The sequence below is a fragment of the Myotis brandtii genome, unplaced genomic scaffold, assembly GCF_000412655.1.
Source record: "Myotis brandtii unplaced genomic scaffold, ASM41265v1 scaffold39, whole genome shotgun sequence".
In the NCBI taxonomy this organism is placed as follows: domain Eukaryota; kingdom Metazoa; phylum Chordata; class Mammalia; order Chiroptera; family Vespertilionidae; genus Myotis; species Myotis brandtii.
This window is the reverse complement of record NW_005364953.1, coordinates 7,459,898-7,475,380: the sequence shown is the minus strand read 5'-3', so window position 1 is coordinate 7,475,380 and position 15,483 is coordinate 7,459,898.

The following is a 15,483-nucleotide window of genomic DNA, read 5'->3' as shown; positions in this document are numbered from 1 at the left end:
GCAACCCAGGTACATGCCCTTGACCGGAATCGAACCTGGGACCTTTCAGTCCGCAGGCCGACGCTCTATCCACTGAGCCAAACCGGCTTCGGCATGTCTTTCTTTATTATAGCAACATTTGTTTTTATAAATGGTAGTTCTTAATATTTTGTAAAATATTTAGACATTTAAACTTTCTAACATATTAAAGGCCTGGCTGGCATGGCTCAGTTGGTTGGAGTGTCCTCCCATATACCAAAAGGTGAAGGGTTTGATTCCAGTTAGGGCATACAACCAGGTTTCAGGTTCGATCCCCAGTAGGGCAGAACGGGAGGGTGGCCAATCCGTGATTCTCTCTCATCATGGATGTTTCTCTCCCTCTCGCTTTTCCTTCCTCTCTGAGTCAAAAAAAAAAATTTAAAAAAATATTTAGCAAGTGTTGCATTCAGATGACATGCCCATTGTTTGAAAAAAGTTTATTATTTTTTTTCGTTTAACATACCAGGTGCGTAGTCATTTAAAGACGACGTTTTGGCCAAGCAAGTTTGGCTCAGTGGATAGAGCGCCGGCCTTTTTTTGAATATATATTTTTAATGATTTCAGAGACAAAGAGAGAGGGAGAGAGTTAGAAACATCCATGATGAGAGAATCAAGGATCAGCCACCTCCTGCATGTCCCTCACTGTGGATCAAGCCCACAACCTGGGCATGTGCCCTTGACCGGGAATCAAACCCGAGACCCTTCAATTCGAAGGCTGACACTTGATCCACTGAGCCAATCTGGCTATGGCCTATTTGACTTTTTCAAAGGGTGGAAACGCCTTGAAGAAGAACGAAGCATGTCAGCATTCATGTCACAGTAATTACATGAATTCATGTAATTCATGGGTATTACTACTTACCTCACCATTCTTTCCACATTGTTCCTGTAATTGTGGACTCTGACTAATAATGAAGATTGTAGGTAAACAGCATGTTTGTATAATAATCCTAGGAACTAATTTTAGAAGATATTAACTCTGACATTACCCGTTCTGGGAGACTTGATGACCTTAAACCTTAGAAACAGGAGGACAAAGTCTCTGATGACGCACACTGGACCGACACCTGACCACTTGCAAGATCCTTATCAGATTGGACTGTGCCTGTCAGCACATAGAGAACTTCTCAAGCCCCTCCCACTGACCTCTTTGCTCTGTTTGGCCTCTCCCTCCTTATAAAAGCCTCTGCCTGCACTGAGATGTGCAGATGGGTTCTGGAACGAGCTTCCTCCATCTTCTCAGGTTTCCGGCACCTGAATCAACCTCTTTCCTTTCTGACGACCACCTGTCTCACGGGACTGGTTTCTGGGGTGTTAGTGAGGGGAATCTTGTTTTTTCTGGACACATTCCTGATACATGGACTCCCTGGAACAGGTGTATCATCGCCATTTTCTTTCTTCTGCAGGTGACAGAGGGAAGCAGAGACCGGTCACAGAGGAAAGGAACGAAGAACGGTGCTTTGCCTTCAGAGCAAGAAGAACAGGTAAGAAAAAGATGGATGGGAGGAGGAGGAGGAAGCATTGGGGATGGAGTCTGATCTGAGGGAGGAATTTGGACTTTGTGGACTGAAGTGAGTTTAGCAGCAAAAACATACAGCTCTTGCCAAGAGCATCGCTGAGGTTTGGGGAAGGGAGAGATCATTCTATATGTGACTTGATGAATCCTACTTGCTGTTTCACCTCTCTCTTTGCTTCCTGTTTTCCCCATCAACTATCTCAGATATCGGCCTCTCTCACCAGCACCTGAGAAGCAAGACCGCTGTGAAGAATCCCACCTTGATGCTGATGTTAGCTGTGTTCCTTTATCAGCTGTTAAAGGTAAAGCATATTTTTTACAAATTATTTCCATGCGGTGCGTTGTTCTATGGTTTGTGAGTTCCCTCTGAGATGATAAGAAAGACGTTTGTGGTGTCAGTACAAAAAGAAAAGTTGATCCAACAACAAAGTTTTAATTAAGAAAAAAATAAAAGAAAAGAAAAGGACATCCCTCAAGGGGTCCTAGACTGGAAGATGCCCCAGGGGTCGCTGAGGGACCCCCAAGAGTGCATAGATTTTGAGCACTGATCATCCAGTAATATTATAACTGTGTATGGTGTCAGATGGGTATGAGATTAATTGCATGATTTCTTAGTCAACTATATAATGTCTAATCATTGAGGTGTACCCCTGAAATGAACCTAACATTCTATGTCAACTGTCATTTAAAAATGTATTAAAAATTCTACAGGACCATGTTACTTTCATAGAATCATATTTTACATTAAGTACGTATTGTACAGTTTGTTCTAGGAGAGAGATCTAAAGCTAAAAAGAAAGAAAAGTTGAGATTTTAAATTTGCAAAATAAACCAAAGGCAACCACAAACACAACCGTAAAAACCATAAAGATTAAAGCCGAGGCAAAATGCGTTTGGAGACACCATCCCCTGTCTTTTGATAACAGGTCCGATGTAGCGAGAGGCTCTGAGAACTGTGTCTGTTGATGCAATGCAAAGTGATTTACTCAAAGTCAGAATGCTCATACCTTCCAAGTTGTCACCCATAGTGTCAGTGGCAAAACTGATAACAGAATAGAGATCTTAGAGTGTCTCCCATTTCAGTTCTTTATAGTACCCCACCAACATGCATGCCATCACTCTAACACAGACATTTTCTAACATCTGGAAAGTATTCCAAAGTAGCTCCTGTAGAGCTAACACTTAAACATGGAGTGAGTCCCCATGATAAGATGTGCACCTAATACACTATTGCAATGATTGGGATAATTTTAAATGTTCCTCACTCAGGTTTCTTAGGATATTTTAAGAATTACAAACACTGCTATTATAATTTTAGGGTCACCAAAATTACTTTCTAAAATAATTTTTGAAACTAAACCAAATTACTAAGAAAATTACTTTGACACAGACAAAGGGACAAACTTCTGAAAGAGGAGCGAAAGAGGTTTAATAACTCTTATCTATTTCATTCCCTGAAAAAAAAACGTGTTGGGTATTAACTTCACAAGGTGAATATAACAAATGAAAAAGGGGAAGAAATAGAAACCCATCCAATTCTTTAATCATGGATTGAGTTTTGGAAGACAGTTTGATCTTCTACTCTGTTTTGCTGATTCTCTCTTGGCATTTCCTATCTTCTGATTAGCTGTATTGTACCTTCCCATTTCTACTGGAATCTCTTTCCTTCTATGGAATTCATCCATATGTTGTCTTCTAGGAATTTTGTATAAGTGAGAGACCTGAAATAGGCTATTAAGGTATTTTTGGCATTCATCCTCGACCTTTTTGTAAGCCCTTTCTTCTTGTTCCGCTTTAACTGAATAGTATTTCACTTGATTTTCAAGACGCCTTTTCTCTTGGAGTAGTTTTCTAAGTAATTTCACTAAATATCTCATTGACAATTCCATGTAGACTTCAATAGTACCTTGTATATCTGAAGGATCTCCACTGAGTTTTCCCGATTTCTCTTTCAGAGTAACTATTTGCTCTCTCAGTTGATAATTCACTTCAAGTTGTGTCTCATAAAGCATTTTCCATTCAATGTTTTTAATGAAGTTGGCTTTCTGTTCCGCTATCTTACATGTTAGTTCATTTATTGAGAGTTTTACTAAGTCTTTCTTACGGATTTATTCCAATAACTCCAGTTTCAGTTGTTCAATGCTCATACCTTCAAAGTTGTCACCCATAGTGTCAGGTCAGAGACCTCTCCACGCCCTTCTCATCAGCACATCTTAGAGCAGAAGACCTGAAGGCTCACCCAAAGCTGAGAGGAAAGTGTTGTCATGAGCTGTTACCACGGTGAACTGAATTCTAGAATTCTTGGCTGCAGTCCCGCCACCCAGCACCTTGCACATGTCATAACACTGCCTTCTTGTCTCCATTGTTTCTATCTTTCTTAAATTTTTTTTAAAAAAATACATTTTTATTGATTTCAGAGAGATAGGGAGAGTGAAAGAGAATCATTGATTGGCTGCTTCCTGCACACCCCCACTGGGGATTGAGCCCAAAACCTGGGCATGTGCCCAGTACATAGTTATTACAATATTATTGACTATATTCCCTATGCTATGCTTTACATTCCTGTGATTATTTTGCAGCTATCAACTTGTACTTCTTAATCCTTTCACCTTTTTTACTCAGTCCCCAATCCCCCTCCCCTCTGGCAACCATCAGTCTGTTTTCTGTATCTCTGAGTCTATTTCTGTTTTGTTTGTTTATATTGTTATTTATATTCCAAATATAAGTGAAATCATATGGTATTTGTCTTTCTCTGACTGGCTTATTTACTGATCAGAATGTCCTCTAGGTCCAACCATGCTGTCCCGAATGGTAAGATTTTATTCTTTTCTATGGCCAAGTAATATTCCAATGTACTTATGTACCACAATTTTTTTGATCCACTCATCTATTGATGGGCACCTGTTGCTTCCTTTTGTCTCCATTGTTTCTGATGACAAGGCAGCTGTTAATATTATTGTGGTTCCTTTGCATATATATACTTTTTCTCCTGCTGTTTTTAAGTTTTTCTCTTGGCTTTGGCTTTGAACAATTTGATTAATATCTATCTAGCTGTGAATATCTTTGTGTTTGTTCTACTTGGAATTCATTGAGCTTCTTGGATGCGTAGCTTAAAGTTTTCCATCAAATTTGAGAAATTTTACCCATTATTTCTTCAAATACTTATGTCATCCCCCCCCTCCTCTTCTGGAAATCCCATTAAGCATATGTGGTGTGTTTGATGGTGTCTCACAGGCCTTTGAGATTATTCAGTTTTCTTCATTCTTTTTTACTGTTGAGCCCCTTGAGTAAATTTTTTTTCATTTGCTATACCCTTTAACTACAGAATTTCCATTTTTTTCTATAATTTGTATCTTTTTATTAATATTCTCTATGTGATGAGTCATTGTCATTATACATTTCTTTAATTCTTTTTTTAAAATTCTTTATTGTTGAAAGTTTTACATATGCCTCTTTTGTTCTCCCCATTGACCTCTCCCTGCCCGCTCCCACTGCCCCCGCTTTAATTCTTTAAACATGGTGTCCTTTAGTTATTCAAACATATTTATAATAGCTTATTTGAAATCTTTACTAGGCCCTCCCAGAAACAATGTATATAAGCTGCTTTTTCCTCTGTATGGGCTATGCCTTGTTTCTTTGTTTTTAAATATTTATTTATTTTAATGATGTGCTTGGACTAATTATGTAGTGTCTATTTACCCTGCAGTGTGTGACAACTGGAATTTCTGCTCAGTTTTTTTTAAAGTTCTTGTTGTTAAACGTAAGCCTAGTTACCTAGGTTCAGCTTTAGGTCATCATAGCAGGCACCATATATAGTTATTACAATATTATTGACTGTATTCCCTATGCTGTACATTTATTTCTCCTTTGAACCCTGGGTTATTTGGAGTGTATTATATAATTTTCAAGTAGAGATTTCCTGTTATATTTTTGTTACTGATTTCTAGCTTAATTCTACTGTGGTCAGATAATATGATTTCAGTCCTTTGAAATTTAAGACTTGCTTTAGAGACCATAGTATGATACATGCTGATGAATGTTTCATTTGCATTTGAGTAGACTATGTATTGTTCAATTGTTGTGTATAGTGTTCTATATTTATCAGGCCAACTTTGTTGTTCTTCAACTCTTCTATATGCTTAATGGTTTTTTATCTGCCTTTTCTACCAATTACTGGGAGACATGTATAGAAATCTATCAACTTGATTGTAACTTTCTTCTTAAAAATTTATTGATGAAAGACAGAGAGAGACAGAGAAAGTGTTGTTCCACTTATTTTTGCATTAATTGGTTGACTCATATGTGCTCTGACTGGAGATCAAATCTGCAACCTTGACCTGTCAGGACAGTGCTCTAACCAAGTGAGCTACCTGGCCGGGGTGATTGTAAATTTCTTTATTCTCTTACTTTTGTCACTTTTTATGTGTATATTTTCTATGATATCAGGTATTTGCAATTTTAAGATTGTTATAATTTCCTGTTGAATCAAATCTTTTATAATTGTGAAAAGTCCCTGTGCATCTCTATACTGAAGATTCCCTTAAAGTCTATTCTGTCTATTATATAGTTATCCTGATTTACTTTGGTTATTGCTTGCATGATGTGTCATTTTTGCCATTTGTTTATTTTTAACCATTTTATATCCTTACATTTAAAATGTCTCGCCCGACTGGTGTAGCTCAGTGGTTGAGCATTGACCTATGAACCAGGAGGTCACGGTTTGATTCCAGGTCAGGGCACATGCCTGGGTTTTGGGCTTAATCCCCAATGTGGGGCGTGCAGGGTTGTTGTTTCTCTCTCTCTCTCTTCCTCTCCCTTCCTCTCTGAAATAATAAAGTAAAATAAAGTGTGTCTTTTCCATCTTTGTTAAAGTAGACAGGTTGTCAGGAATTATCAACTTCCAGAGTCCTGAGGATCCAAATAATTTATTAAATGACTGGTCTCAGAAATTGAACTCATTGATGTCTCTAGGTAACAAAACTGCACATCTCATAGCCAAAGAGGAGATGGTACATAATCTACAATATGGGTCTCGATGTCCTTAACGCTTTCAGAAAAGAGTTAAAAATTGAAGTAATTAATAAAAAGACTTATGGTGTATGTCAGAGCCAGCAGGAGCACTGCTGCTCTGAGTTGTTCTGAATTCTTCTGAATTCTTCCTGACTATGCCAGGGCTGGTTCCTGCTTGAACCCTGCCCATTACATTGTTGGGAACTTAGTCCAAGTTCCTCCTTTATCCCCTGCTCACTAGTTACAGGTGTTGGGTCTGAGTCCCCCTGCCTGGGGTGGACCTCCTTGGACACCGGGTCTCAGATGGAAAAGCCATGAGAAGTTGTGGGTGTATAAGAATGAGTCTTTATTGCAGAAGCCACTGGCCATATAACCATCAGACAAGATAATTCTTCACAGCAAAATCCATACAGGCAGGCAGCCGGACACCAGCTGGTGAATACATATCTTTTCTACAAAGCAGCATTAGTCTCTGTACCCACAGCTATTATCTGAGCAGCCTCATGCTGCCCCCTAGACTCACTGCCTCACATCATAGCAGTATCTAAGCTTCTCCTGTCTCCCCTGCCCAGCACACACTGGCTGGTCTCTGTAGCCTCATATAGTGAGATTCATTCCCCCCCACCCCCCGCCCCGCACACTGTCTGGTTAACATGGTAGCCATATCTGAGCTCTCCGACTGCTCTTAGTCTTACATTGTAGCAGCTCTCAGCTCCATCTGAGCTTTCCTCTCTCCTGCACACATAGAGGCTACATTCTCTGTGTCTACTGCCTCTGCTTCTCTGAGCTCTCTCTGCCCAGGTGCTCTCTCGTCAGTAACCTGTATATTACGCCAGCAATAAAGAAGGCTAGTTGCCAACAGTGACATCAATTCTTTGGGTTACAGAAGGGCACAGTGTACCATGTATCCTTGCACTCGCTCATGTTATCTTGGCCTTGGGCACCCCAATTAGGCTCATGCTCAGAGTGGCCTTGGCCATTCTGGTGTATTGACAACAAGGCCTCTGTGCTCCCATTGGCCTTGACTATCCAGGGACCCTGGCGTGGTTCCCACAGTGTAGATGTTGGGTTTTTTTCCCCTATTCTCAGCTAATTTTTCTAAAATTTAAAAGATAGTGAATGTGTTTGGGGCCCCTTTCGACCTTTTTTTTTTTAAAAAAATATATATTTTATTGATTTTTTTACAGACAGGAAGGGAGAGGGATAGAGAGAGACAGAAACATCGACGAGAAACATCGATCAGCTGCCTCCTGCACACTCCCTACTGGGTATGTGCCCGCAACCAAGGTACATGCCCTTGACTGGAATCGAACCTGGGACCCTTCAGTCCGCAGGCCGACACTCTATTCACTGAGCTAACCGGTTAGGGCTAATTCAGTTATGTTTAATGTAATTATTGACACATGTAGGTTTATATGTGCCATCTTTTTGTTTGTTTCCTATTTGTCATATCTATTCTTCATTTTCCTTTTCCCCTTTGTTGTCTACTTTTGGATTTATGAAGTTTGTTTTATTTTTAATGGAATATTATGAACACAAGTGAAGCTACAGCTCCTGACCTGACCTGGCAGGTCCCTGTGATATGTTCTGTGATGTGACAAATAGCAGAGAAACGTATAGAATAACTTAATCCCATCCTCCCCCTTTCTGTGTATAAATCATGGTAATGCATGCGATGATGTGTAAGTCTTGGATGTGTAAGGACAGTCAAGCTGACTGCTCCATAGGATACCTGGGCAGGTAGTTAAAACAACACAACAGCCTGGCCGGCGTGGCTCAGTGATTGAGTGTCGACCTATGAACCAGGAAGTCATGGTTTGATTCCCTGTCAGGGCACATGCCCGGGTTGTGGGCTCTATACCCAGTGAGGGGCATGCAGGAGGCAGCTGATCAATGATTCTCTCTCATCATTAATGTTTCTCTCTCTCTCTCCCTCTCCGTTCCTCTCTGAAATCAATAAAAATATTTTTTAAAATAACAAAAAACAACAACACAACAGCAAAATGCAAATGTACACCTGAAACTAATATAAAATAATATTGAATGTAAACTTTAATTGAAAGAAATTAAAAACGCAAATGTGCTTGTGGTCTATTGTGAAGTGAAACAGCATATTTTTTTCCTCTAATATTCCTACAAATATGTGAAAAGTGTCTTTCTTTTTAAAAATTTTATCTTTCAAGCACAGTTTATATTCAATACTATTTTGTATTAGTTTAAGGTGTACAGCATAGTGGTTAGACCAGGGGTGGGCAAACTTTTTGACTCGAGGGCCACAATGGGTTCTTAAACTGGACCGGAGGGCCGGAACAAAAGCATGGATGGAGTGTTTGTGTGAACTAATATAAATTCAAAGTAAACATCATTAAAAAAAAGGGTACGGTTTTTTTTTTTTTTTTTTAGTTTTATTTATTTCAAACGGGCCGGATCCGGCCCTCGGGCGGTAGTTTGCCCACGGCTGGGTTAGACAATCTCATATTTTACAAAATGGTTTTCCCAATATTTCAAGTACCCATCTGGCACCTTACATAGTAATTACAATATTATTGACTATATTTCCTATGTTGTACTTAATGTTTTTCAGTTTATTTTTTATTGTTGACAGTATTACAGATATCCCCTATTTTGCCCCTCTTCCCCCCTCCACCCAGCTCCCACCCCAACCCAAGCCTTCACCACACTATTGTCTGTGTCCATGGGCTATGCATATATGAATAGAAGCTCTTTGGTTAATCTCTTCCCATTCCCCCCCCTTCCTCCCCTCTGAGATCTGTCAGACTGTTCCATGCATCCATGTCTCTGGACCTATTTTGTTTGTCAGTTTATTTTGTTAATTAGATTGCACATATGAGTGAGATCATGTGATATCTGTATTTTTTCTGACTGGCTTATTTCACCTAGCATAATGGTCTCCAGGTCCATCCATGCTGTTGCAAAGGGTCAGACATCCCTGGAACTGTTTTGTGGCTGCCATTTTGTAGTTCTTAATCCCTTCACTTTTTTACCCAGCCTCCCCAACCCCCTCTCCTCTGGTAACCATACATCTGCTCACTTTATCTATGAGTCCCTTATGAAGTTTGTTTTAAATAAGCTTTCTATTTTGGAATATTGTTAGATTTACAGAAAAGTTTCAAAGATTAAACAGAGAGTTTCCATATACCCAGTTTCAATTTCCCTTAATTTCACTTTACTTTAATGCTATTATTTGTTGACATTAAGAAACCAACATTGCCACATCATTATTAACTAAACTTCAGATTTTATTCAGGTGTCACTAGTTTTTCCATTAATGTTCTTTTTCTGCTTCAGGATCCAATCTACAGTACCACATTGCATTTAATTGTCCTGTCTCCTTATAATCCTCTGATTTGTGCCATTTTCTGTCTTTGACTTTAACAGTTTTGAGCACAATTTGTCAGGTATTTTGTAGAATGTCCTTCAATTTGAGTTTATTTGCTGTTTTTCTCATGATTAGATTGGGTTAATGGGTTTTGAGAAATAATACCACAGAGATGAAGTGCTTTTCTCACTTCATCATTTTAGAGGTTTCATGCTATAAACATGACTTATTACTAGTCATATAAGCCTTGATTAAGGTGATGTTTTCCAGTTTACTCCACTGTAAAGTTGCTTTTTTTCCCTTCCCAAGCTTTATTCTTTGGAAGTGAGTTACTAAATATGATGCACTTTTTATTATTTTATTTTCCATTTTTTAGTTTACTAGTTAACATATTCTTTTATTATTCTTTTAGTTGTTAACCTAAAAACTACAACCTCTTTTGTTGACTAAAACCTACCTGCAATTAATACTTTTACTACTTCTTAATATAAGGATCTATCAACACTTTAACTCAATTTATTCCCTTGTAAATTGAGCTGTTGCCATGTGCAGTTAATGTCATGAATTTTAATTCATCATGTTTTTAAACCCCATGAGACATTTTAAAAAATCTTTAAAGAATCTCAAACCTACAGAAATGTTTAAGTACAATACAAAGAACTTTTTCCTGAACCTTTTATGAATAAGTCACTGATGTGATGCCCTATCATTTTAAAACATTTTCGTGTCTATTTCCTAAAACAAAGCAAAGGGAATTCTCTTGCAAAACTACAATATAGCCCTAACCGATTTGGCACAGTGGCTAAGAGCGTCGGCCTTCGGACTGAAGGGTCCCAGGTTCGATTCTGGTCAAGGGCATGTACCTTGGTTGCGGGCAACATGCCCAGTAGGGGGTGTGCAGGAGGCAGCTGATCGATGTTTCTCTCTCATCGATGTTTCTAACTCTCTATCCCTCTCCCTTCCTGTCTGTAAAAAAATCAATGAAATATATTAAAAAAAAAACTACAATATAACCATCAAATCATAACATTAACACCGTTAAGTTGCTATTATCCAATACTCAGATTCCATTCAAGTTTTGTCAATTTTGCCAATACAGTGGGGCCTTGACTTACGAGTGTCCCGACTAACGAGTTTTTTGAGATACCAGCTGTCTCTCGACCTATTTTTTGCATTGTTGATAGAGTAATTTGAGTTAACGAGCTCCTTAACGAGCTCGGTCTCAGAACGAATTAAACTCGTAAGTCAAGGCCCCACTGTAATGTCCTTTACAGCTAAATAATTAAATTCAGAACCAAGTACTGCATTTGTTTGTCATGTCTATTTAGTGTCCTCCAATATGCAATCATTTCTGTTTTTTATTGACTTCCATGATTTTGACACTTGAAGATTATAATCTAGTTTTTTTTTTTTATAAAATGTCCTACAACTTAGGTTTACTTGACGTTTCCTCACAATTATATTCAGTTTATAAGCTTTTGGCAGGATGGCAACAGAAGTGATGCTTTGTTCTTTTATTGCATTAAGGTGGTGTCTTCTAGGCTTCTTCACTGTAAGGTTATTCTTTTTCCCTTTGCAATTAATAAGTATTTTGTGAGGAGGTATATCTGAATACGTACTTTGTGGAGAGATATATTTGAAACTCTATCTATCTATCATCTATCTATCTATCTATCTATCTATCTATCTATCTATCTATCTATCTATCTCTATCCCCAGTTTCTCATCAAACTTCTCATTCATTCATGTCAGTATGGACTCATGACTTCCTACTGTATTTAATGAGTGTTAAGTTATTACTATCATTTACTGTGATGCTAAAATTTAGCCAGTGGGAGCTGTTTGACGCTGCCTTCTGTGTTCTTTTGACATTTCCCCATTATTCTTTGAGCCTTTCTTTACTTGTAAGGACAAAAAGAAATTTCAAACTCAGTTTATACTTTCTTTGCCCCAGTCCCAGAATTAGCCTTTTATCCAAGGAGCTCTGGTTCCTTTTAGTGGAGAATAGTATTTTAGAAACCAAGATGTGGGTGCTAGACATGTTCAATGTCATTAGGGTTGTTATGGACTGAATGTTTGTGTCCCCACAAAATTCATAGGTGGAAGCCCTACTCCCCAATGTGATATTATTTGGAAATGAGGTATTTGGGAGATAATTAGATTTAGATGAGGACATGAAGATGGGGCCCCCATAATGGGATGAGTGCCCTTATAAGAAGAGGAAGAGACTAGATCTCTCTCCACTATATGAGGATACAGTGAGAAGGTAGTTATCTGTAAATCTGAAAGAGACCTCTTATCAAACCTAACCATGCTGGCACCTTGATCTAAGATTCCTAGCCTTCAGAACCAGGAGAAATAAATTTCTGTTGTTTAAGCCAACCACTCTATGGCATTTTGTTGTAGCCGCCTGAGCTAAGACAAGGGTATTGCTGTTTCCAGGCCCTCTCAATGGATTAACAGTGAGAAACCTGGCTCCCATTTTTCTTAATATAATCCTCTTATATGTAAACAATTTTCTGTAGTTGTAATTTTCCATTATGTCATTTAATTTTAAACACATATTATGATTATTTTTTAAAGAACTTTTAAAAAAATGCTGTGCATTTAGATATTTTTATTGATTTCAGAGAGGAAGGAAGAGGGAGAAAGATGAGAATCATTGATCAGCTGCCTCCTGCATGCCCCCTACTGGGTACTGAACCCGGGCATGTGCCCTTGACTGGAATTGAACCTGGGACCCTTCAGTCAGCAGGCTCTAGCCACTGAGCCAAACCAGCTAGGGCTAATTACGATGATTTTAAAGACTATATCTTAGAGCTCTAATATCTGGATCTTCTGTGGGTCTATATCTATTGCCTATTTTTCTCTTGATTTCTAGCCAATGGTTGTCATTTTTCATGCATCATTATTAGTGTTGGGTGCCATATAAAAGATGAAGAGATAATTTGAGGTATTTGTTGATGATATCTTCCTCCAGGGGGAATTTATTATTATCTTTTTTTTTTTTTTTTACTCTTGACAATCACTCAAGATAAGAATAGATCACCTTAATCTGATTAGAAATTGAGACTGGCTTCATTCTTTTTGTTTGGTTTGGTTTTTGTTTTGTTAATCCTCACCCGAGGATAGTTTTTCCATTGATTTTTCTTTTTCTTTTTGTTAATCCTCACGCAATTGTTATTTTTCCATTGATTTTTAGATACAGTGGAAGGGATGTGAGAGAGACACATCGATTGGTTGCCTCCTGCACAGGCCCCAACCAGGGCCAGGGATTGAGCCTACAACCAAGTTACATCCCCTTGACTGGAATCTAACCTAGGACCGTTCAGTCCATGGACCAATGCTCCAGCCGCTGAGCAAAACTGGCTAGGACTGGGCTTTATTCTTTATGAGATCTAGTCTGTTTCCCATTCTCTCTTCTTCTAGGTTATGGCCCTTCAGCTGAAATTCTGTGGTTTTTACCAGGGCTCCTCTTCCTTTGTGGACACTCAACATCATTTCCCCCCTCTCAGTTCCATGAGATTCCTGAAAGCTCTACTCAGTTTCTCAGCCACTATTTTCTGCTTAGGTTCCTAGCTTCTTGATCAACAGCTTTCAAACTGACAAATGCCTTAAAAGCAAAATGGCTGCCAGATGTCTGCTTTATCTCTCTCTAGATTCTCCACAATCTTGGCCTCTCAATTTCTTCCTACCTAAGTGGCCCTTCAATGGGACAAAAACATTTTACAAATATTTCTATTGATTTTAGAGAGAGAGGACGGGAGAGGGAGAAAGCGAGAGAAACATGGATGAGAGAGAAACATCCATTCGACTGCCTTATGCACAGCCCCTATTGGGGATTGAGCCCACAACCTGGGCATTTGCCCTGACTGGGAATGGAACCAGTGACCTCTTGGTGCATGGGACAACTCTCAACCAACTGAGCCACATCTGCCAGACTAAAATTTTTTTTTTTAAATATATTTTATTGATTTTTTACAGAGAGGAAGGGAGAGGGATAGAGAGCTAGAAACATCGATGAGAGAGAAACATCGATCAGCTGCCTCCTGCACACCCCCCACTGGGGATGTGCCCGCAACCAAGGTACATGCCCTTGACCGGAATTGAACCTGGGACCCCCCAATCCGCAGGCCGACGCTCCATCCACTGAGCCAAACCGGCCAGGGCTAAAATTGTTTTTTAATGTGTTGATCAGCTTGTATACTTGTTCTCAATGGAATGGTTACTCTGAAAGAAGGTTGTCTGCCATTGACAGAAGCAGAAATTGATTCATATTCATAAGAGATTACTTTGGCTATTGTGTGGAGAGTTTAAGAGGGGGCAAGAATTGAAATAGGGAGACCAGATAGGAAGCTTGATAAGATGATGGTTTGCATAAGTATGAAAATAGAGATGTGGAGAAAGGAATATAGGTTGGGAGGTGGGGTGAGAAGAGGTAGAGGAAAATATAGGGCTCTAATGCCTCCATCTTACAAGGTGGGCAGTTAGGCGAAACTATCCATGGTTGATCAAACAGGAAAAATAAGTTTATTAATATTATTTCAAATGAAAAAGATAACCAGTAGAAAAAATAAAAATAATGTTAAAACTATATTGGAAGGTTGGCTTGCACGAGGCCCTGGGTTCATTCCCCTGCACCTCCACAAAAAAACAGAAACAAAAACAAACAAACAAACAAGAAAACTATATTGGAAAGGATGAATGGGAGGCAGGAGTGGTGGAAGTGAACTTAATCATCATCTCTCATGGTATTATTTAATAGATAATGTCAAAGAAGAAATATAGAGTAGGGAACAATTTGAAGAGTTTTTAGGAGCTAAAGTTTGCAGCGCTTGAAGATTCATTTAATTTAGTGAATAAGGGAGAGGGATGAGGTGAAGCTGATTTGCAGATTTCTAGCTTGAGTGATTGGGTAGATGTGGTATTACAACTGAGGTAAAGAATATGGAAGAGTATCCAGTTCAAGAGAGAAAATGTTAGATTCATTTTTAGTTGTATGTAGTACATTGTGGTTGAGATGTATAGTAGGTACGCACATGTAGGCAAAGCTTCTTACCACAATAACATAATAAAAGACAACAAAACAATAGAACCATAGGGGGAAATGTGGCCATTTGAAAATTTAAAATGAGTTATCTAAAAACTCTAGGGTTGTCCAACTGGCATGGTTCAGAGCTTGAGCATTGACCTATGAACCAGGAGGTCACAGTTCAATTCCCAGTCAGGCACATGCCCAGGTTGCAGGCTCATGTGATGTGCAGGACGAGGCAGCCAACCAATGCTTCTCCCTCACCATTGATGTTTCTATCTCTCTCTTCCTCTCTAAAATCAATAAAAACATATATTTTAAAAAATAAACTCTTGGGTTAAAATGGAAATGAAACAAATTACAAATTGTTTATAAATAAACTAGAGGCAGAGGAAAACCAAGATGGTGGCATAGGTAAACACTGGAAATTGCTGCCTCGCACAACCACTTCAAAAATACAACTAAAAGACAAAACGAACATCATCCAGAACCACAGGAAGGCTGGCTGAGTGGAAATTCTACAACTAGAAGGAAAGAGAAAAGCACACTGAGACTCAGAGGAGGTGC